General features: G+C 42.1%; 1 protein-coding gene across 3 annotated transcripts in view; it reads left to right on the forward strand.

Moving 5' to 3' along the window:
• Positions 1-686: 686 nt before the first annotated feature.
• Positions 687-20,265, forward strand: part of SMAD2 (SMAD family member 2) — an 82,718-nt gene continuing 63,139 nt past the window's right edge. The window contains exon 1 of one of the 3 annotated variants that reach the window (XM_025273263.3): positions 687-1,004. The gene's annotated coding sequence lies outside the window, so the exon portion shown is untranslated. Of the gene's footprint in view, positions 1,005-1,245; positions 1,440-20,265 lie in introns of those variants that run through there. The other 2 variants (XM_025273264.3, XM_025273262.3) reach the window with 2 other exon arrangements.

The following is a 20,265-nucleotide window of genomic DNA, read 5'->3' on the forward strand; positions in this document are numbered from 1 at the left end:
GTGACCCCCCGCTCCGCCACCAGACCCTACGGCCCAAGCAAAGAGCTCGGCCCCGGGCTTATTTACATCTCGGACCCCGCCCCCGTTTACCACCACGAGGGCCGCGCCCACTCATTCGCACAGGGCGCCCCGCGCGTGGGTCCGGGACGCAGGCTTCGGCACACCCCTCTTCGGCCCCTTAGCTCGCCCACCGTCGGGGCCTCCCACCCCGAGGATAAGCACGCCTCCACTCCCGGCTTGACTACAGAGTAGGTGGGCCGGGCGGCGGCCTCCGACAGGCCCCACCCAGTGGTGCCGGCCAGAGACGGGGACGAAGGACCAGGGCCGAGATCAGTACGGAAGGGTGGTCGCCCTCACGGCAGGTTACGTGCCTCCCCTCCCCGCACCCCACTCCCTTTCCAAGAGTTTCCCGTGCGAGCGCGCGAGAGACGAAGCCAACCGAAACGGCGGGCATCCCACCCCGCCTAAGTCCTCCGCCGCCCGACCGGCCGCGCCTTGCCTCACGCTCTACGGGGTAGGCGGGACCAATCAGCGAGCGACGTCTCCCTTCCGATTCGAGGCCCCCGACGCGCGGCTCACACCCCGAGCACCCAGAGCGCTGATTGGCTGCGTGCGCCGCCGGTCCGGCCGGGAGGGCGGGGAGGCCGGAGGGAAAGGAGGTGGGGAGAGGTAGCGGCCCGCGCCTCTCAGAGCCCACAGCGCGCGCCCTGGCCCTAACACGGGCGCTCAGGCCTAACCCCTTCCCTTTCTTCGCTCCCCGGGTCTTCCGCGCGCGCCCTCAAGGCCGCGCGCTCGGCCAGCGTACCTCGCGCCCCTAACGGGCGTCCGGGGGCGCCAATCAGAGGGCGGCAGGGTGCCAGCCCCCCAGGGCTGCGCCGGCGAATCGGCGGGGCTCGCGGCCCGGGGTGGGAGGCGGGGCTACCGCGCGGCCGCGGCGGCGGCGGCGGCGGCGGAGGAGCAGCTCCCAGCCACCAGCCAGCGAGCGCCGAGCGAGCCGCCCGGAGGTGGGTGCGCCGCGCCGCTGCGGCCGGCGGCGGAGGGCGCAGGGCGGAAGCGGAGGTGGGGCCGGCGGGCGCGGCGGGGGAGGACGGCTCGGCCGTCGGGGGCCGCCCGGGTGGGGGCGAGGCGGGCGGGCGCGCGCCCGAGAGGAGGAGGGGCGGCGGTGGCGGCGGCGGGACGCGCGTCCCCACCCCCTCCTCCCCGCGGGCGGCGGCCGGGCCCGCGCCGCCCCCTCTCCCGTCCCCTCCCCGCGCGCCGGGCCGCCGGCCGGGCTCCGGCTGGGGGGGCGGGGCGGCCGCCAGAGTGTTTTCAGTTCCGCCTCCAGTCGGCCCATTCCCCTCTCCCCTCCCGGCCCCTCCATCCCCTTCGGAAGAGGAAGGAACAAAGGTCCCGGACCCCCCCGGGCTCTTGACGGGGCGGGACCCGGAGCCTCGGTCCAGGTAACGCCGCGGCGCCCGGCGGGGCCTCGGGGCCGGGGTGTGTCTCTGTGGGGCTCGGGGTCGATGAGGCGGGCCGGCCGCGTCACCTGGCCCGGCCGGGGGGGCCGGGGAGCCGGGGTGTGGCGAGGCGCCGGGCCGCTCGCGGGGTGCGGGAGCGCGGGCGGGGCGGCCGGGGGGACGGGGTCGGCGCTGGAGCCACCCGCCCGCCCGCCCGCGCGCGCGCGGCCCGGGCGGGGGCCGGCTGTGTGGCCCGGCCCGTCCCCTCCTCCTCCGTGGCGGTCACCCTCGGTAGTTTGTGGTGGTGATTTTCAAATCCCGCAGGGACGGAGCTCTGGTTTCGGGGACTTGTTGGGAAGCCCGAGTTAGGAGCATGCGAGACTTTGCTTCCACTTTTTTCCCCCCTCCTGTGGTGCTGTAACCTTTGTTAACCATTCTGGTCTCGGGGTTCAGAATCGCGAGCGTGTGCTCTCACACAAACACGCACACGGCTGGTACTCCGTCCACATAACTTCTCTACTAGCTTGTGAAAGTTGCTCTTGTGAGTGGAGCCTATTAGTGTTTTTTTTTTTTTAATCACACGCCTTTAGAGAGCACGCTAATTGATTTCACGTATTTCAAACTTGGTTTTCAAATCCTGCCTCTTTAATTGTTTTCTTCTCTCCTGGGGAATACTGCCCTTGGATTGAGTACTTTTGTCTTCTACTTACTTAATCCTTTCGTGGTTAATGGTTTCCTTTTGATCCTGAACAAAAGAAAAAACAGTAGTTAGGTTGGTTTTGTTATTCCTTCCTCTTGAGCCTTGAAAAAGCTAAATACTGCCGGTTTGTTGTCAACTAACCCTTTATTTAAAAAGAAACATTTCCAGGTAAAACGAAAATGAGGTAGCATTTTTCCATCAGTCTTGTCATGTTTGTTACAGTTTGGGGTATCCTAAATTGTGGTGGTTTAAACTTTTAACACGACACAGCTAAATTTGTTGTGAATAAATAAGTGATCTCTCGAACTTGCTTGGAGTAATTGCATCTTTTCAAAAATTCCATCTTTTGATTTCATATGAATTGAACCTTCACCACTGATTGTTAAGGATGCTTTCTTTGAGACTAATAGATAATACACTTTCTATTATTTTGATAATACATTAGCTGTTGTTTTAGTTTTGATCCCTTAAAAAAGTTAGGGTTAGGGAATGTGTAGGGTAAATAGTTAAATTTGGTAAGTTGTGAACAAGTAAATGAAGCAAATATTCACAGAGATGAAAGAAATAATGTAAAATGGGCTTCATAAATGTGTCATAGTTTGAAGATTTTTTTTCATTTGCCTTAAAAAAAATACCATACAGGATATTGATAGAATTTTCTCCACCAGAAGTTCACAGAGACCAACACTGATTTTATTTTTAAAGTTTCTTAAGTTTTTTCCTGCTGTAAAATTAGTTGTTGTAGTAAATAAGAATAGTTCAAATCTATTGGCATTTCTAAGATGAGTGCCCACTTAAACCCTTAATGTTAAAGTTGAGTTTGAAGTAGTTCATTGGTCTGTTTTAATTAATGTAAGGTGTTTGGAAACATCCATTCTGGGCTTTTTTTTTAGTATGAAATTGCTGTTAGAACTTGGTTTTTATACTTTGTAGCTATACCTTCTAAAGTGATTTCACATTGTAAGTGTTCAGCAAAGTTTGGCTTTTTAAAGTCATAAATGGTCAAACCTCTACACACACATCTGTAAGGTTCATGAAATAATAGTTTGCAAGAAACTGTGCAGAGTAATTTCCTGTTGTTTGTGGCTTGTCAGGCTTGGTATGTGCTTTAACTCTTATGTAGGAATTTGGGGATAGTTTTGTATATTTCAGCAGAAATTCTCTTTAGTAAGAACAAAGGTGGTTTCTACTTCAAGATGGCAAAAGGTCCCCTTTTCATTTTCATACTGTAAATACCTCAAACGTGTTGCTGACATCTTGTTACTTCACATTGAGAGAAAATCTGAGTGACAGAATAGTTCAGCTGCATAACCTGCTGATCAAAGACCTATTGAATAGTTATTTTGCAGATATTTTCAACTTTGGCTTTTATAAAAAGTCCAAAAGCACTCCTTATTCTTGTTTGGTTTTGTACTTTAGGATTTCTGAGGCCTCGTTTCTTGTAGCAGCTTTTTTATACAGGTGTTTCTGTAATGCATATAAAATCTGTATTTAGTGCAGTCTGGCAGATGGAGCCTTATTCATATTCTTGGGACAAGAGTCATTTTTAGAGGCTGGAGAGGGGCATGTCTTTTGATGGGAGTAGAGGAGCCATTTTTATCTGTAGATGTTTTCCACTAAGTATCACAAAGGTATGTCAGAAAATGTGAAATAAAAAGATTTCAAAACCAGTCCAGGCAAGATTATGCATTTATTTAACACGTAACTTGTATTTATTGAACAGATAACATTTACTCATTTATTAAACAGTAAAATGATGTGTTGCTGTGTGTCAAGCCCTGAACTAGGCAATAAAGTAACAGGGAACAAGTATACCCTGTTCCTTAATGGAATTCGGAAAGTGGGAAGTCTTCATGTCTCCTTGCCGTGTTCTCCAGTGTTTAGAAAATCATGTTCATGTATTGATACAAATTGAGGGAGATTGTAATACAGGACTGAGCCACTTCCTGAAGTATGCCTGCACCGCTTTCTTTTGAGCATAGAGCACAGCACTGGGGAAGGGGTCACATGTTCACTCTCATCGTCTCTGGGAACAGATCATGTATTTTTTTTGGAAAGAGGAAACTTGTCACCAGTTTTGCACAGTCTCTACAAATTGAAGGTATGACCAGTCTTTCAGAAATTAGTATTTGTTGCTGAGCAGGTGAACACTTGAAGAGCTAGCCTAATTTGGCCTTGGTTTGATTATCCATTGCCATTTATATCTTCTCTGATGGCACAGTTGGTAAAGAATCCGCCTACGATGCTGGAGACCTTGGTTTGATTCCTGGGTCGGGAAGATCTGGAGAAGGAAAGGCTTCCCACTCCAGCGTTCTGACCTGGAGAATTCCATGTGGGGTCGCAAAGGGTCGGACACAACTGAGCGACTCTTGCTTCACTTTATAGAAAACGGTTAGGGAAAAAAAGCAAACCTGAACTGGTCAGGTTCCAGTGAAAGAACCAGAAATAAAGTATAAGAACAGTTACCCAACCAAGACTAAGGACTGGGCTGTAATCTTGTATAGTGGAAACGCCCTGGGTTCTGGAGTCAGAGAGACCAAGGCTTACAGTCAGTTTCTCAGTTTTTTGGACAAATTACTTTTAACTCCTGGGATTTGGTTTTCTGACTGAAAATGGAGCTGATAGCACCTACTTCTTAAGGTTATTAGAAAGAGTAAATGATTGTGATGAGGGTATGAAGGTATCTAAAACAGTGGCTGAGAAGACATAAGGGTCTTCTCAGATATCTCTTTTGTTCTCTTCTGGTTGTAGTTTTCACTTGTTTTCTTTCTAATTCAGACAACTCTCCTACCCTCTTCTCCTTGACCTATGATAACATACATATGAGAAACACACTAAGCAGAAAGGCCAAGGGTAGCCAGATTGTCCCGAGTCCATACCTTATAGCCCTAGTCACGGGAGCGTTATCGCTACCCTTAATTAGATCCCGTTGGCATTTATTTTGTATGTTTCTAACAAGCAAAGTTATCTTACTTCTAACCCTCAGAAGATTAGAGACAAATAGATCGTGGGTAATGTGGGAGGTTGAGGCCAGGCTAATGGGGAGTGGACTAGGAGGATGGGGAACTGTTAACCTACTGTCCATTGTAAGATAAAACAGATAGCAGCTTGGTGAGGATAATGGAGATAATCTGCAAGACACAGAAACAAATACTCAGAGCCTAACTAGCATGTCTGGAACCATTCAGTGCAGGACCAGACCTGAAAGCATAGTAATGAATGTTCATCAATTAGCTTAAATCATATTTGGGAAAATCTATTTAAAGAGCATGGTAATCGACATAGTATACTTTAGATCGTCATTCAGGATGATTAACACATGTTCTTAAAGGAGTAGAACGTGATTCTAATGATTTATTTCATGAAAGATCCACAGTACCTACCGTGACCAAGCTGCTTTTCTTTAGTTTTGCCTTTCTGGGGGCCTTGATTCCAGACTGAAAAATCTTTCCTGCTAGGCCAGTAGTAAAGAAAGGTGATGTGAATGGTATAGCACCCACACCTGTTCTTCAGAGGAAGTCGTTCTGTTTGTCAGTCTGCAGGGATGTCATGTACAATTGTTCACTTGGGTTTTAAGATAAAGTAAGTATGCTAATGATTTCTAGAACCAGTGTGGACAGTTGGCTGGTCTGTCTGTTGAGGGCTTCATGCTTCTTATAAGTGACTTCTGTTCAATATTAGCCTTGATAACTTTTTTGGATCTTCCTCTTTCCTATCTCCAGGTTGTACTTTCTAAACCATCTACTCCATCAAATATTAATATTAATTGGTGACCTTGTAATTATAGCCTTAGCTATTTGGGGAAAAAAAAAGGGACTTTTAAAAAAACTAGTAGTAATCCAGCCCTTTTTGTTTAAAAATGCAGTTTGAGGCTTATTGCGTATCTCTGATTTAATTTCGATCATTTCTCCAGATTGGTATAATTGTGATCTGTTCAACTAGGACATACTTCAATACTGACTATAAGTAGGCATCTCAAGGATAGCTCTGAGTTTCAATTTCAGTAGTTTCATGTAGGAAGAATGTAATTTTGCCAAGTCAGATGGGTTTGGACCCTGCCTCTGGTTTGACTAGTTAGCCAGAAATATTAAGGTAGTTAAGGTGATTGTGGCTAACACACTTGCCATACAGTGTGCGGGTTTCTTTTGGATAATAAGTGAGCCACACTGATAGAGAACAGATACCTGGTCATTTAGATCTGTCTTTAGGTGTGTGCTTTTAAGAAAACAAATCCTAAAGTGATTCATTCTCATTAAAATTTTACTATGAAATTGTCACTAACTCTTCCAGATAGTTCTGTAATTTTTCAAAATCTTGGGATCACTTTGGAACAATGGAATGTGAGTGCAGACTTTAGTTTTGATCTGTTCAGTACTCATGTCCAGTTTGCATCTGAAAACCTGCATTTCCTTAAACAATCTGTAGTGCCCTTTCCCACCACCTGTGTTCTCTTGGAGGGGACAGGCCTAGCTTCAGGTTTAAAGGATTCAGCTAGTAAGGAAGAATAACTGGGAGGAGCCACAGCAAGTTCATCAAATTTATTACCTTGAGTCTTTCAATTCAGAAACTCCATCTGAGGATGTAGTGTAGTAAATCTGTGATCTTGTAGTTTGCCTGTTTTAAGATAAAGTACATTTGCATATGTTCAGCTTTTTCCAAAAATTCTATAAAGAGATAATGGTTACGGATTTGTAAATATTAAAGAAATGCTCCGTTTTAATCACACCCTTCATTACAAAATGTGGGGTGGTGAATCTGGTGTTCAAAGTTCACAGAATAAACTCCTGATAAATGGTACAGTGGAAGCTGAGCATGTGGGCTTTCTCCCTTGATTTGAATGAACTATGGAAACTTTTGTTGACTAGAGTTGCTCTATCTATGGCAATGAATGCAAATCTTCCTTGTTTAGACCGTGTTTTTACTTTATAGACAGGTGGTTAGGCTGTAGTTCAGGTAAGCTGGCCAATTAAACTTTTTGTGTAATGTTTTAAGTATCAGGAGGGTCCTGCTTTGGCCTGAGGGTTGTGCCTTGGTCATTTTTGCTCTAAACCACTTTTTAAACCTCACACGGACCTATGTACACCCAGCAGCAACCAGAAGGAAGGCTCCTGTCAGCAACAGCAACATTATGCAGAATCTCAGAATGTGAGCCAAGTGGCAGTTACTGAAGTCCTGCCTGTGCAGTTTCCCTGTCCTTCTTTTACCCCCAGGAAGCCTTTGAAGCTCTAGAGGAATAATAGATTGTAGAGAAGGATCTTTGGTGTAGACCCACACCATTCAATATAGTAGACACCAGCTGCTGCTGCTGCTAAGTCTCTTCAGTCGTGTCCGACTCTGTGCGACCCCATAGATGGCAGCTACATGTGACTATTTAGCACTTGAAATATGGCTACTGTAACAGGAAATGAATATTGAATTTAATTTTAGTTAATTTTAAAGTTCTGTCGGGCATTCTCTAGTTTTTGTTTTAGTTGGACTTTTACACTCTGAGGACTTGCACCCGGTTGATGTGGGCGTAAGTTGTTGCTTCAGCAGAAGGTCAATACAGACTCTGGGAATTTGAAGAGAAGTTGGAGTACTGAATATTTATGCTGATTTGAGTCTGGGCTTGTGTAGTCTCAATAATTGCATCCTTTTTTACAATCCGGGGATGATAAACGAGTATGTAATTTTATGTTTATAAGCTGAATATAGGCCTATGGATTCCACACAACTCATTAAAAGTGAAAGGAAAGTAGCTGAACTGAAGAACAGATACTCTGCTCAGCAGTCCTCCTTTAATGTGGATTTTCTCTCAACTAATGACCTGCTTTTTAGGGTTAAATTCAAGCTCTGACATTACGTTTTAACAGTCCATAAAACCGAACACATGGATGTTTCTCTGCTTTTATTTAAAAGGCACATTACCCATTGCTTTCCATGGGGCCAACTTGGGTTTCCAGTTGGCAGTGCCTTTCCTTACTAGTGTACAACTTTGGGAATAAGACAGTTACAGTGAGAATTGAGAAATGTTTTTTTAAACTGGCTTTTATGTGTGTCTGTGTTCATTAATGCTTTCTATTGTCCTGGTTTCTTTGACTAAAACAGTTGTAAAAATTCAGGTCATTAATACATCTTGCTTTTTTCCCTATCCTGTGTGATACATGTTTGAATGTGGATTGCCAAAAATCTCATAATGATGTTTTATTATTTCAGCAGGAACTTAGGTGTTCTTTTTGAGGCAGCACCATCACATTTCACGTATTTTATGTTGAAATATCTAACTTGATTTTCTTTTGAAATAAATATATAGACATTTGGGGAATATTTCATATTTGCAATTTGAAGATGTTTGACATCCATGGTTACTTTCAACACTGAATGACTTTCTTTGTTCGACACTTGAATTTCGTGGTTTTTTTGTCACCCATTTCCATATCGCCTTCCTGCTGTCCTTAAAAAAGTCATCACTGAATTCTGAACTGCCAAGTTTAGCAGTCTTCATCCATTATCATACTGCTTCAGTGTTTGCCATCATTGACTGTATACTCCCTTTATCTAGATTTCTTAAAATCATACAAAGAGACATAGATTAGGCCCTTTCCTTTTCCTTCAAATATTGAATAAAATGCACAACTGTTTTTATCAGCTATATATATATATATAGCTGATCTAGAGAGGGAAGCAAAGGAGAAAAAAGTCTCCAGGTATCAGAAGCTTAGAAAATCAGTTAGTGTCAAGGAAAAGCCTTGGGGAATTTATTAGATAAATAATCCAGTAGCTTGGGCTGGGGTTCTATGGCCATTTGGGAAAAGGAGATAAAATTCTGGAAACTGTATACTAAAACGCACACATATATATACATCTGTTCCAATAACATTGAAATTTCTGTGGCCTCTGAGAAAAACAAGCTTCAAGCTTCTCTATGGAAAAACTAGAAAAACACTAGTCTTTGTAGATGGGCTTAAGTATCCCATGAATGCCAAGCATGGTAAATAAAAAGCAGACACTAGTTAGATGTAGAATAGTGGGTTTTGGGGGGTTTTTCTGAATAGTGGGCTTTTTAAGTAGGTAATACTTTATTGTATTCAAACTTGAAATTCAGAAGATACACACTGAAAAGTCTCTTGCTACGCCTTACTCAGTTGCCTTTCTAAAGGCAAGTAGCATTATGAGGTTTTATTGTGTTGTTCTGAAAGTGTACGCGTATATGAGCAACTTTGTCCATGCGTTACCTTTTAGTACAAAAAATGGCCTTGTGTTTTGCTTAATAATGCATCCTGTAGGTTATTCCTTGTCAGTATATAAAAAGTACTTTTTAGCTTTCTTTTGGTTGCACAGTATTTTTTTGTATGTGTATCTATAATATATTTCATCAGTCCTCTGTTGATGGACGTTTATTTCCAGTCTTGTGTTAAAAATAGTGCTGCAACAAATAACTGTTTCTGCATCATTAACATCCATAGAAGAGATTTCTAGAAGTAGGTCAGAGGATATCTACATTTATAATATATTTTAGGAAATGTACTTTATTCATTTTTTGAATAATAAGAGCACATGATGTCAGATTCAAAAGGAACAAAATAGTAAATGATGAAAAGTAACTCTCCCTCAGATCTCTTACCTCCTACTATCCAGTTCTATAGCTTTCTAGAGCTGCTGTGTTCAGTAGATAGCCACGAGCTGTATGTGGCCCTTGAACACCTGAAATGTTGCTAGTCCAAACTGAGATGGGCTGCATGTATAAAACACTGGATTTATAATACTTAAGTAAAAAAAAAAATTCCTGTAAATGAAGTTTTTTCATCTTTAATTCTGATTACACACTGAGATAATATTTTAGATGCTTGTGTGTATGGTGAGTCATGTCCAACTGTTTGTGACCCCGTGGATTGCAGCCCGCCTGGCCCCTCTGTCCATGGAATTCTCCAGGCAAGCTTATTGGAGTGGGTTGCCATTTCCTACTACAAGCGATCTTCCCAACCCAGGGATTGAACCCTTGTCTCTATGTTTCCGGCATGGGCAGGCGGGTTCTTTACCACTGAACCGCCTGGGAAAACCCTTTTTAGATATGGTAGGATAAATTAGTACATGCTGCAGTCCATGGGGTCGCAAAGAGTCGGACACGACTGAGTGACTGGACTGAACTGATTGCATTATTAAAATGATTCAGTTCAGTTCAGTCGCTCAGTTGAGTCCAACTGTTCACGGATTACTTTTAACTATGATTACTTTCAACTATTTTTACTTTTTTAAAAAATGTAGCTAATAGAAGGTTTACAAATACATATGTGGTTTGCATGCTATTTTTGTTGAGCAGCATTGAGTCTAAAATTCCGTATGTATATAAACATGTCTGAACGTATGAGAGTTCCTCTTAACAGGCAGGTTTTTTTCCTTTGCATTCTAATCTATAGGATCAGAAATCTGGATGTTAGTTAAAACAAACCCGGTGGTTATTTATTGTCACATTCATTCTCAACATTTAGTGGGTCTCATCAGTGGCAGTCATGCTTCCATTGACTTTTACAATGTCTGTCCACTTTGGAGAGAAGCCTGGTATCATTCTTGCTGCATGTTGTTTGAACCCATTCCACTCTGCACTGCTTGCCGACACTGGGATGCAGCAGTTGTCCTGGGATCTCCCTCCGCTCTCATGGGGTTCCTTAGCCTTTCTCCTTTGCTAGATTTCTTATTCTTTTGCTCTCCCTTCTTTCTATAAAACGTATCCTTCCCTTCAGGACTTGCCTTGAGAGAGAGTGTATGTGGAAAATATTTGGAGATATTGTATGTCTGAAAATACCCTTATTCAATCCTGGGTGGCTAATAGAATTCTTGGTTGAAAATAATTGTGTTTCAGAATTAACGAGAGCATTGCTCTGTTGGCTTCACTTAGTTTACTGTTCCGAAAATCAAATCCATTCTGATTCTTTTCTATATGACCTTTTAAAAAATTTATATCTGGGAACTTTTGGCTCTTCATTTGTGTTCTCAGCATTCAGAAGTTTTACAGCCACCAGCCTTTATGTGGGCATGTTTGATCCATTGGCCTGGGGTCTTGATGGACCTTTTCAATCAGGAAGCTCCCATCTTTCAGTTCAGGGGATATTTCTTGATTTCTTTGATAATTCCCCCTCCTTCCATTGTCATCTCTGATGTTTGAACATTGGGCAGTCCAAGAGCTCTTCTTTTACTGTTTGAATGGTTCCCTTTGTAAAGCTTGTTTCCTCTGTAAAACATGCACTCTTGGTCAGGGTTGCTATAGTCTCTCGTTTCTCTGGGTGTAGTGATGATTTTGACTGTTTTCTTTCTCTATATAAACTTCTTTAAGCTGCGTTTTTCTGTTTTTGCTTCATTTTTCCTCAAATAATCCAAGTAATCCTTAATTAAGAAAGTAGGGGTCTGAAAAGCTGATTGGAAACTATGCATTTGGGTGAGGCATGTCTCCTTTCAGTTTCATTGAAGAATAATCTGAGTGGACTGTTTGTAGGTAAAGTCTTGATTTCAGTGTCTGTATATTTTTCCTCCTAGGTTGGTCAGGTACCCCAGAGAGGAGTCTTGTGCTGACTAAATGGGTAAAGGTCTGGCTTCTAGTATTTTTGGAAACCAGAACTCAGTGAAGGAAAGGGCTGGGGAGTGTCTGCATTTAGCATTCCTTGTGTTCATTTACTCCATCTCTTCTAACAGGACCCAGACCGTTCCCCAGTCCAGGTAGACTGATTTCTTCTCTGCCAAGAATAAAGGTTTAGTCTTCTGCAGAGAGAAAGGGGCAGTTAGTTACCCAGCGGGGGAGCGGATCTAAGTGGGTGGTGATTGCTTCTCAGATATCTCTCACTCAATCCTGTCTCTTTTATCTCCTTCCCCCCCTCGCGGTCCTCAGCTCCTGCTATGCCTGGTAGTGTCCACAACTTAACCTTTTGAGAATTCTGCTGTGTAAATAGAATGGTTCTCCACAGGTAGCTTAGAGTTAGTAGTAATTTCTGAAATCTGTTCACAGTTATTACTCATCCATCCATTTTCCAGTTATCAGAATTTTGCTTTTCTTCTTACTCTTCACCATATCCTCATGAAAGTCTTTTGTTTTTAAATCCCTTTATTTGTGTGTTATTTTGGTTTTTGTTTGCTGTCTTCATCTACAACCACTGATTAAAGTTTTCCATTAAAAATTTAAGGAGTGCCTCCTGAAAGAATTGGAATAGAATGTGTAACTCCAAATCAGCGGGGATGAAGGGGTTGAAATGATGAGTATGTGATCATTCAAGCAGAAGCCAGGAAAGGGGAAAAAGAATCGAAGAAACTGCTTAGGAATTAGAAAACAAAATAAGATGATAGAAAGTTAGCTTCAGTATCCCCATAAACCAGTACATAAGTTCACATTAAGCTTACTGGTTAAAGGAGAATGAAAACTTAAAAAAGTTTAATTAAATGCCTCTTAAACTAGGATGACATAGTTTTAAAGTAAAGAAATGCAACAAGTTGTGCTAGGCATTATGTGGAAATCTAATTCCCAGTGTGATGTTATCTGGGGATGGGGCCTTTGGGAAGTGATTAGATCAAGAGAGTGGAGCCCTCCTTAATGGGATTAATGCCCTTTTAAGAGAGACCCCAGGGAATTCCCTTGCCCCTTTCTGCTATATGAGATTACAGCAGAAAGACAGCTGTCTAGGAAGTAGGAAGCGAGCCCGTACCATACACCAAATCTGATGGCACCTTGAACTTGGAATTCCCAGCCTCCAGAATTGTAAGAAATAGAGGTTTCCACTGTTTAATAGGGCACCCAGTCTACAGAATTCTGTTACAGCAGCCCGAATGGGGATTATGCCTAGCACAACTTTTTGCATTTCTTTATTTTAAAATTATGTCATCCTAGAATTTGATGGCTTCCCTGGTGGCTTAGACGGTAAAAGCGGCTGCTTACAATGCCGGAGACCCAGGTTCAATCCCTGGGTTGGGAAGATCTCCTGGAGAAGGAAATGGCAACCCACTCCAGTATTCTTGCCTGGAAAATCCCATGGACGGAGGAGCCTGGTAGGCTACCGTCCATGGGGTCGCAAAGAGTCGGACATGACTGAGCAGCTTCACAGTACTTAAGAATTTGGGTGCAGGGCAAGGTGGGTGTGATAGGGACAGTCTGTAGCGATCTATACGGTAACATTGGCAGAATTACAAGATAAACAAATGTGTAATAATTGTACTAGGAGATTCTAGTATACGTCACAATGATTTAAGAAAAGATAGATAAAAAATAAGGTTATACAGGATTGGAAATGTGCAGTTAGCAAGCATGCAGCAGTTACAGACAATATATTCTTTTCTGATACCTGTGGAATTTTTAAAACTTGGTTATGTATCAAACCTCAAAGCAAATGTTGACAAATGCCTAACAATTCTCACCCTGTGAGTCATGTTCTGGGACCCTAGCACGGTTAAGTCAGAAACACAGCAGGAGGACAGCGCCAGCTCCCAAATCCATAGTGGATGCTGGAAAACAATGAGAAATGTTTAGGGTGATGAAAATGCTACTCATCAAAACTGGGAGACAACAAAAGCTCATTTGCCTACCTGGGAAATTTAGAATTTCAAATGTTTATTGAAGAATTAAGAATGTTTAGTAAAGAAAAATAAATGCATTAACTATACAATGTAATGTGTTAGCAAAAGGAAGGAAGTAAAGTTGAGGAATATTAATGGGGGAAAAATATAATTGAAATGACTAAACTTAAGGTGCTAAGTTGAAAAGACTAAGTTAGCCATGATTGACAGAGGAGAAAAAGAGGCACAAATATATTAGAAATGAAACAGGGGTAGGACTGCGGACAAACTGAGGTTTCAGAACTGAGACGCGTGAACGGCTTTTGCCTTTAGATTGGAAAACAGGTTGAATGGAAATCTGTAGCAAAATAAATTTCCATTCAACCTGTTTTCCAATCGAAAGGCAAAAGCTGTTCATGTGTCTCAGTTTTGAAACCTCAGTTTGTCCGCAATCCTATCCCTTTTTCATTTCTAATATATTTGTGCCTTCTTTTTCGGAGAAGGAAATGGCACCCCACTCCAGTGTTCTTGCCTGGAGAATCCCATGGACGGGGCACCCTGGTGGGCTGCCGTCTATAGGGTCGCACAGAGTCAGACACGCCTGAAGCGAGTTAGCAGCAGCAAAATAAACTACCAAAAGTGGCTTAAGGATATGAAACTTGATTATAATTTTAAAATCTTAATTCATAGTTAGAAAATACAAAGAAATGAAATTAAATAAAAATTTCAAAAAATCCTAACCCCAAGTGAAAATCCCAGATGGACAAGTTCTACAAAACTTACGAAGAACCAGTAATTCCAGTGTCATGTAAAATGTTATGTGGTCTGGTCCTGATAGGAGAAGAGATGCAGTGAATAAATATATGAGAAAAAATCATTTTGCTGGGCTACTGTAATCTTAGTACCACCAGCCGTCAGGACAGATAGAGTATCAGAAGGGAAACATACAGGCTATATCTCAATAATAAGCACAGCAATGAAATTTTAGATAAAATGTTAGTATTTGCTCATAACAAAAAAGCCACTGTGATTAATTAGGGTTTGTCTCAAAATGTAAAAATGATTAAACATTAGAAAACCTGTAAATGAAATTCATCACATTAACACATCAAAAGAGGAAAAAGCTCGATGATAATCTCAATGGGTGAAGGAAAGCATATGATAAAATTCAGTACTTATTCTTGACAAAACTTCTTAGAATATTAGGAATATAAGGAAACTTATTAATTTGAGTAAATGGTCTTTGTTAAAAAAAAATAGAAGTGTACTTGTGGCATGATTACAACTTTCTGAATTTATGTAACAGGTGAAAATTACTTTGATATAAATCAGGAATATGAAGGGTATATTGACTCAGAAGGGATCCAAGGAAACTTTCTGAGACAGTGAAAATATTCTGTATCTTGACAGGGATGGTGATTATATGGAGGTATGTATTTATCAGGACTCACTGAATTACATATTTAACATCTTGTGCATTTTATTGTATGTAAGCTATGCCTCAATAAAGTTGATTTTTTTTTTTTTAAGTTAATCCAGTTGACAATTGAACTGTGCTTGTCTACATCTGTGTTTGTGTGTGTGTGTGTGTGTGTTTTCCCCCCAGAAACTATGAACTACCCCATTCACGATTGAATCTTCAAATGTAGAACTGTGATATAGAGGCTAACTGTAAAGGTACATGTGAATTTTCAAATGCGTGGAGGGTCAGCATCTCTAATCTTCTCGTTCAAGGCTCAATTGTATATAAAAACCAATGCATTACTATATGCCAGCAACAAGCAAAATCTGAATTTAAAAAAGACACCCTTTAAAATGGCAACACAAACTATGAAATACCTAGGAAAAAATAAAAGCATATGTGGGACCTTAATGGAAAAAATTATAAGACCCATATAATATTCAATTATAAGAAAATATACTTCTATTTATGAATAGAAGATACAGTATCATAAATACAAATTTTCCTCTATTTATTTATAAATTCAGTGTCATTCCAAGTAAAATTGCAGAAAGTTGAAAGAGAATTCATTTTGTCCGATACCAAGACATAATCTGTAGCTTTCATGGTTAAGACATGATGGTATTTGTTTCAGATATAGACTAATGGAAGGAAAGGGAAAAAAAGCCTAGAAACACAAGTAGCATTTGTAAACACTAGGGAAGTGATTCAATATATGGTACTGGTGTACTTGATTATTTCTGTTGGGGAGAAGATACCTACCCTACATCACACACCAAAATGGATTGCAACGGTGAACAGCAAAACTTTGCAATTTGACTTTTAAAAGGTGACAGCATATGCAAGGATCTTTAAGAAGGTATAAGTGTGTTCAGTTCAGTCGCTCAGTCGTGTCCGACTCTGCGACCCCATGAATTGCAGCACGCCAGGCCTCCCTGTCCATCACCAACTCCCGGAGTTCACTCAGACTCACGTCCATTGAATCAGTGATGCCGTCCAGCCATCTCATTCTCTGTCGTCCCCTTCTCCTCCTGCCCCCAATCTCTCCCAGCATCAGAGTCTTTTCCAATGAGTCAACTTTTCGCATGAGGTGGCCAAAGTATTGGAGTTTCAGCTTTAGCATCAGTCCTTCCAAAGAACACCCAGGACTGATCTCCTTTAGGATGGACTGGTTGGATCTCCTTGCAGTCCAAAGGACTCTCAAGGGTCTCCAACACCACAATTCAAAAGTATCAATTCTTGAGCGCTCAGCTTTCTTCACAGTCCAACTCTCACACCCATACATGACCACTGGAAAAACCATAGCCTTAAAAAAAAAAAAAGAAAGAAAAACCATAGCCTTAACTAGATGGACCTTTGTTGGCAAAGTAATGTCCCTGCTTTTGAATATCCTATCTAGGTTGGTCATAACTTTCTTTCCAAGGAGTAAGCGTCTTTTAATCTCATGGCTGCAATCACCATCTGCAGTGATTTTGGAGCCCCAAAAAATAAAGTCTGACACTGTTTCCACTGTCTCCCCATCTATTTCCCATGAAGTGATGGGACTAGATGCCATGATCTTCGTTTTCTGAATGTTGAGCTTTAAGCCAACTTTTTCACTCTCCACTTTCACTTTCATCAAGAGGCTTTTTAGTTCCTCTTCACTTTCTGCCATAAGGGTGATGCCATCTGCATATCTGAGGTTATTGATATTTCTCCCGGCAATCTTGATTCCAGCTTGTGCTTCTTCCAGCCCAGCATTTCTCATGATGTACTCTGCATAGAAGTTAAATAAGCAGGGTGACAATATACAGCCTTGACGTACTCCTTTTCCTATTTGGAACCAGTCTGTTATTCCATGTCCAGTTCTAACTGTTGCTTCTTGACCTGCATACAGGTTTCTCAAGAGGCAGATTAGGTGGTCTGGTCTTCCCATCTCTTGAAGAATTGTCCACAGTTTATTGTGATCCACACAGTCAAAGGCTTTGGCATAGTCAATAAAGCAGAAATAGATGTTTTTCTGGAACTCTCTTGCTTTTTTGATGATCCAGCAGATGTTGGCAATTTGGTCTCTGGTTCCTCTGCCTTCTCTAAAACCAGCTTGAACATCTGAAAGTTCACGGTTCACGTATTGCTGAAGCCTGGCTTGGAGAATTTTGAGCATTACTTTAGTAGTGTGTGAGATGAGTGCAATTGTGCGGTAGTTTGAGCATTCTTTGGCATTGCCTTTCTTTGGGATTGGAATGAAAACTGACCTTTTCCAGTCCTGTGGCCACTGCTGAGTATTCCAAATTTGCTGGCATATTGAGTGCAGCACTTTGACAGCATCATCTTTCAGGATTTGAAATAGCTCCACTGGAATTCCATCACCTCCACTAGCTTTGTTCGTAGTGATGCTTTCTAAGGCCCACTTGACTTCACATTCCAGGGTGTCTGGCTCTAGGTGAGTGATCACACCATTGTGATTATCTGGGTTGTGAAGATCTTTTTTGTACAGTTCTTCTGTGTATTCTTGCCACCTCTTCTTAATATCTTCTGCTTCTGTTAGGTGCATATCATTTCTGTCTTTTATCAAGCCCATCTTTGCATGAAATGTTCCCTTGGTATCTCTAATTTTCTTGAAGAGATCTCTAGTATTTCCTATTCTGTTGTTTTTCTCTATTTCTTTGTATACATGATTTAAAATACTGATAAATTTGAGCACTTTAAAGTGAAATACTTTATTTAAAAAAGGCCATTAAAAGTCACTTGCTAGGTGAAGATATATGTGGCTTGTGTAATTAACAAAAGATGATTATATGAAGAATTCCCAGGTAGCTCAGCTGGTAAAGAATCCGCTGGCAATGCAGGAGACCCTGATTCAATTCCTGGGTTAGGAAGTTCCCCTGGAGAAGGAAATGACAACCCACTCTAGGATTCTTGCCTGGAGAATTCCTTGAACAGAGGAGCCTGGTGAGCTACAGTCCGTAGCACAAACAGGTGGACAGGACTGAGTGACTAAGCACAGGGGCAAGAAAAAGATGGTGAATGTGAACAAATGATTCAGAGGAACAGGATCCTGAAAAGTCAGTAAACATGAAAATATTCTCAAATTTCTTAGTAATTGGGGAAATGCTAAGTGTTGACAGCCCTCCTCTCTGTTGCACTCATGCTTTTGATGAAAGTTTGAGGGACCAAATAATGTGTTGATGATGGTAAAATAGGAACTCATTTTTTCATGGTGGGAATGACAATTAGTGTAATCATGTTGTTGGTACTTGGTAAAGATGTATATGTGCATGTCCTGCCAGGCAGCATTTATATGTCCTAAGGCATTGTTTTTCATACGCTTTTTACAGACCCATGGTGGGAAATATATTGATATATGAGACACAGGCTGAATTAAAATTTTTGAAATCGAGTATGATCTGTTTTCTACGTATTCTGTTTTTATTTTTTTCTTTTCTGTTCTTTTAAAAAAGATACTGCTCAGGATCAACTAAGTTGATTTCATAGTCACCGGTAGTTCACAACCCTCAATTTAGAGAGATGGCAGAGGATAACATATAATAAAAATGCCTGTTTTAAGTGTGTGTGTGAGGCTGCAGTGAGAAACCGTTTTTCTTGCTGTGGGGTTTCTTCTTTGATCAGGAAGTTCAGAAGCTTCTGTCCTTAAAGAGCTCTCCTATATGAATGAGAAGTTACATGCCAAACTACTTACTGATGGGAGTTTGTAAGAGTGGATAATTGGAAACAGCCTCCTCTTTAGAAGGAGACAGACACTGAACTGGAGAAGGTGATGGCACCCCACTCCAGTACTCTTGCCTGGAAAATCCCATGGACGGAGGAGCCTGGTAGGCTGCAGTCCATGGGGTCGCTAAGAGTCGGACATGACTGAGCGACTTCACTTTCACGCATTGGAGAAGGAAATGGCAACCCACTCCAGTGTTCTTGCCTGGAGAATCCCAAGGACAGGGGAGCCTGGTGGGCTGGCGTCTATGGGGTCGCACAGAGTCGGACACGACTGAAGCGACTTAGCAGCAGCAGCAGACACTGAACTGTTGGGGTCATACAGTGGAATGCTATATGACAGCTAAAATGAATGCCCTAGAGTTGAAGATTATTTATGTATTGGCATGAATAGTTCTAATAACGAATGAAAAAAGGGAAATGACATGAGCGGTGTCAAAGCTTGACACAAATTTATAGAAGTGTGCAAAACTTTATTGTTATGGATACCATGTGTATGAAAACCTTTTAATGACTGTGGAGGAAAGTCAAAATCGTGGCTGTCTCTTGAGAAGCAAGAGGAAGGACAGTGGGATAATAAAGGTGTTCATAGGAGACTTTAGCTAAATCCATCTGTCATGTCTTATATCTAATCATATACTACAAAATGCTGAGAGTTGACAGAGCTGGATGGGAGATCCAAGGGTATTTCAATATATATTTTTGTATGACTGAAATACTTATTTTTTTAAAAAATAAACACTCTAGCCACAATAAAATTCAAGATAACTGGAGGGAAAAGTAAATTTAATGAGATGTGTAACACCTTTATACAGAAAATTAGACAGCTTACTGATGGGTATTAAGTCCAAAATAAGTGGAACTATCTTATTTGCATAAATAAGAATACATAGTATCATGCTGCTGCTGCTAGGTTGCTTCAGTCGTGTCCGACTCTTTGTGACCCCAGAGACAGCAGCCCACCAGGCTCCCCCGTCCCTGGGATTCTCCAGGCAAGAACACTGGAAATGCATGAAAGTGAAAAGTCAAAGTGAAGTCGCTCAGTTGAGTCCAACTCTCATCGACCCCATGGACTGCAGCCTACCAGGCTCCTCCATCCATGGATTGTCCAGGCAAGAGTACTGGAATGGGTTGCCATTGCCTTCTCCAACATAGTGTCATAAATTAATACAAATTTGTCACACTTCCAAAATTCTTAGGGTTGTGGTGGAATTTGACAACATCAAATTAAAAGTCATTTAGTCACTAAAGTGAAATTGAAAGTCTCTCAGTCATGTCCGACTCTCCCATGGAGTATATTACTGTCCATCGAAATCTCCAGGCCAGAATACTGGAGTGGGTAGCCGTTCCCTCCTCAAGGGGATCCTCCAAACCCAGGTCTCCCGCATTACAGGCAGATTCTTTACCAGCTGAGCCACTGGAGAAGCCCAGTCACTAAGTTGGATCCA

The sequence above is a fragment of the Bubalus bubalis genome, chromosome 22, assembly GCF_019923935.1.
Source record: "Bubalus bubalis isolate 160015118507 breed Murrah chromosome 22, NDDB_SH_1, whole genome shotgun sequence".
Classification (NCBI taxonomy): domain Eukaryota; kingdom Metazoa; phylum Chordata; class Mammalia; order Artiodactyla; family Bovidae; genus Bubalus; species Bubalus bubalis.